General features: G+C 40.4%; 1 long non-coding RNA gene across 1 annotated transcript; it reads right to left on the bottom strand.

The window, feature by feature from the left end:
• Positions 1–2,474: 2,474 nt before the first annotated feature.
• On the bottom strand, positions 2,475–3,917 carry LOC104918165 (uncharacterized). The gene is made up of 3 exons (XR_796995.3): positions 3,640–3,917; positions 3,420–3,519; positions 2,475–3,214 (listed from the first exon to the last, which is right to left on the bottom strand). It is a non-coding gene; the product is annotated as an uncharacterized LOC104918165 (long non-coding RNA).
• Between the last annotated feature and the right edge of the window lie 295 nt (positions 3,918–4,212).

Genomic DNA, 4,212 nt, shown 5'->3' with positions numbered 1-4,212 from the left:
TCTTCTTTAAACTTCAAATTTCTCTCTGCTCTACATCAGGTCTACAGACTTCGGGTGGTTCTGAATCACCACACCCCTCCCAGATTAGGGGGGTTTGAGTTTTTAAACGTGAGTCATCCACGTAGTCACAGATGGGGACATTGTTCACATCAGACATGATTTAACACCACAATCAGCCATAATTGAATCACACCACATCAGAAATTAATTGAACCCACCACTTACAGTTGTACATTTGTTAAACAAAACCGCTACAGTTATTTATGATACACAATATTGTGGAGCGAAAATGAAATCATATAATCACCTCATTAAAGATACACATTTTTTAAAATGACCCAAAATGAAATACGCATCCATCCAAGCGGGAGTTTTGAGCCTGTGGTCTACTTAGTGAAAACGGGAATCAACCACAAAGCTCGTTCTCCACTGGTTGTCTCATTAGGCCTCTTGTCAGGAACTGTGTGGATTGTCTTACAGACTGCGCTCTAGAACATCCGTCTGTGATTGGGAATACCTCCAATTGTGTTGAAAAAATCCAATCCATTATGCTTTTTAGTCTAATTGACCCTGCACGTCTCTACAGACTCACAAACCGGACAATAATCCGTTCAAATTAGTGCCCGTTTTCTTATCCTCTTGTCAGCGAATTCACCGACCAATTACAATGACTCCATTTATTTCTGATGCTTCTTTTCTCTAGCTTTGGATTTCCACCTCAGTGTATTTTCTGTCCCATTAGTGTTGAAGGCTTTGAAGCAGAAAAATTTAAAAGCAGCTTTCACCTCAAGCTTCAAAACTATGCATTAGATGACTTTACTTTGTTGTGGGCCAGTGTCTTGTGCTCTAGGCCAACAAAATCAATAACATGATGAAGGCTCCACCTGGTGGGTACTTGTTTACTGTCCTCGGTCTTTCTCCGGGCTCCTTATGTTAAAAATCCAGTTTTTAAATATGAATATTGACAGTGTGCTCAGTTATTTATGTTACCGAATATTTGTGTTTAATCACATTGTCACACAGCAAACCTGAGGATGTTTTCCAGCAGATGAACTATTGCAAACGCACTTGCACCGAGATAATGAGGGACAAGGCCTTAAATAGGAGCTCCCAGCAGCTAATTTCCACTTTCTTGCTTAAATTCATTAAATAAAATGTAAATAGTCAATGGACTGTAGATAAATACACCTTTCTAGTCATTCTGTACCACTGAACTGCTTAACATATATCATTCACCAGTCACACCACATCCATAGACTGATGGCATTTATTAGCTGCCATGCAACGGTGCCCACTGCTCCTCATACGTTTAGGAGGCTGTCCACTAGACTTGAATTTAATTTACTTTAATTGTCGGGGAGTTATTGGCTACAACCCTTCTGCCAATTTGTCCAGGTGGAGGTGCTTGTAGGTTTTGACGAAGCCTGTAGGTGTCGGTTCTTGACAGGTGTGGCTCACATGAGGCTACAGCTGTTGCCAGAGTCTGCAGGTGTAGGCGGCCTCCATGGTGTAGAAATGAGGCTCGTAGGTGGAGTCTTGCAGGTGGGTTCCCCTGCAGGTCCAAGCAGCTGGGGCCTGTTCCATCATTGTTTTTCCTAATGTTAGGCTACATGGCCCCGACCTCTGTCCGGGTGGGTCTTCGCTTTACTGTGCGATCCAGCAGGGTGGCTTCCCCATCCCTTTTTACATAACCAGGAATGGAGGAAGAGTCTAGAGTTGGACATCTTATTTTTTGTGAATGATGAATGGCATATTGCGGACCGGTAATGATGCGGATATAATGTACGGTCAGCTGCCAGGCGCAGCACAGAGACGACAGTTTTTTTTACTGTGCAATAGAAATGTTCTGAAGCCCAAGTGAAGAGGCTATGGTTTTTTGACGAATTCTGGGCGTGTAGGATTTGTGGTGTTATCTTGGGGTTTAAAGTCTATCCACCAGCACGAGTTGGGCAGAATGTGAGACCAACTCAGGCACTCCCGATGAACTTTGAGAGTGTCTCTAACTCTCCTTGATCAATCGTCAATAAATATTACAGCATAAGACACCAGAGGCTCCTAAACACTTTCTTCCTCCGACCTCACCATTGACCTTTAAATTTCAATGGTGAGCAACGGTGAGGCTGCCTGAAGGCATCACCCAGATCCTCCCCTGTGTTGGCATATTGTAAGTAACACACACATAAATGCAAAACACAGTGAGTGAACATAGCTTATGTCGTCATACTCTTTCTACTGTCTAAAGTGTGTATCTGTTTCTGTACAGCAATGAACAGCTGTTATACGAGCTTCCATCAGGAGGTCTTGCTCCTCCTGTCTCTGTTCCTGCTCCACCGACGTCCTCCAACTCAAAATAAGCTTTGGTCCAAATGTTCTTCTTTTGAAGAGACTTGTTTCCTCACAGTTTCACACAGTGGTAAGACGAGAAACATGCCAGCCTATGTCCTCTCACAATAGCTCTGCCATCATAAAAGATTTAAACTACAAACTACACTTCACTCTGTAGAAAAAAGAATAACTTTATTACAAAATCTCATTTACATTCTGATATACTGACACCCAAAATGGGAAAACTACAGTATATTAATGTTCTAATTGACCCTCAATAATAATAATCCAAATCCCAAATATTACCATTACTTTACATGAAAGAGGTATAGACTATATACAGAAAAACTAAAACATTCATTTGCTTCAAAAAATGATAAAACTGATATGACTCATGAATTTGTACGGTAAATATGAAGCGACGGCCAATAGCCGTTTAGCTTAGCTTAGCATAAAGATAGGAAACTTGGACACAGCCAGCTAAGCTCTGCCCAACAGTAACAAAATCCACTCATCAGCACCTCATTGTACCTCGTTTGTACACAAATTAAAGTAAAAACAAAAACATGGCAGCAATTAACAATAACAGAGGAGGGCCCAAAACAGTCCCACAATTATACATCACACAATATTGAGAGTGGTTGCAAAATGAAACAGTTACACCCGTTGTAAGGTGAAGGTTGTGTCCCTTGACATCATTTTGACACCAAAGAGTGAACTTTACTCTAGTAACCCACAGGTGGAGAAATGGGTATCAAGAAGGAATGGAAATCAACCTGAGGCATGACGTCCATCTTGAGAATGGAGTTGTAAAACAGCCATCAGGTTTGTTGTTCATAGTTCATTTTAGCAGTGAGCGTCTTTTGCCATCGACAGATAATCACCAACACTGAAAGACAAACACAGTTCTTGATTTAAAGCAAACACATAGGCAGAAAGAATTCAATTGAATTCAAATGGTTCAAATCAATTCAAATCACATCATTGTTTAATTTATGCATTGATGCAATGAATGCAGATTTCATCATACAGAGAGCGACCACACTGACTGGACCAAAATCACTTCATCAGTCAAGTCTACTTCATGTACTTACCAGCAATAATACAGGGTATCAGCAGAAAACGCACTATCACAAGGACCTGATTTAATAAAGATGGAGGCCCTAGTCTTACTGTCTTGTCACCATATGTAATCTGGAAGACAATAACAGCACTGTTATTAAAAAAGAAATGTTGCTTACAGTCTCAATAAAGGTAAAATCATCATCGATATTGGTGAAATTTGAATGAAAGAAAAAAAATTGAAAAATTTACTATTAAGTGCTGAAAGTTGTGGCTGGGTGTCTGTGTAATTTCACAGATAAAGAAGTCAGTCTCGTTACTTTTTTCTTTGTCTTCCATGATGCAGGGTATTTTTTTCGTCTCTTGAACGCCCCACACTGACAACTCGTGCTTGGTCATCTCCAGTTTGTCTGCTTTTTCTGAAATGATAACAGAAATTAATGCTGAAATTGTCTCCCATCTGATGCCCTGTATATCAAGGAAAACTGTTGAAAGAAGTACCTGCCAAATATTATTTCAGTTCTACCAAAAAAAGGCAGAGATCCCTTGGAAGTGGTGCCTGCTTCAGCCTACAAGCATTTTGGTTCCGACTATAAATTTCTCACCAAGATCCTCTCAGCGAATTGTCTCTCCCATCATGTGCACCAAGTTGTTTGTACCAGGTAGACATTGTTTTACAAATGCATAGTTTTTGTTCAAAGGTTATTCTTCCCATTCTACCCAGCAGCTCTGGAAGATATGGCCAAACATTACTTATGTGGTTTGTCTGCCCTTTTCTACAACAGAAACAAAAACTGACATTTGATATGTTTATGTCATATGTTT

This window comes from Larimichthys crocea, unplaced genomic scaffold (genome assembly GCF_000972845.2).
Source record: "Larimichthys crocea isolate SSNF unplaced genomic scaffold, L_crocea_2.0 scaffold616, whole genome shotgun sequence".
Classification (NCBI taxonomy): Eukaryota; Metazoa; Chordata; class Actinopteri; family Sciaenidae; genus Larimichthys; species Larimichthys crocea.
Note: the sequence above shows the minus strand (reverse complement) of the source record. Positions and strands in the feature narration are given on the sequence as shown.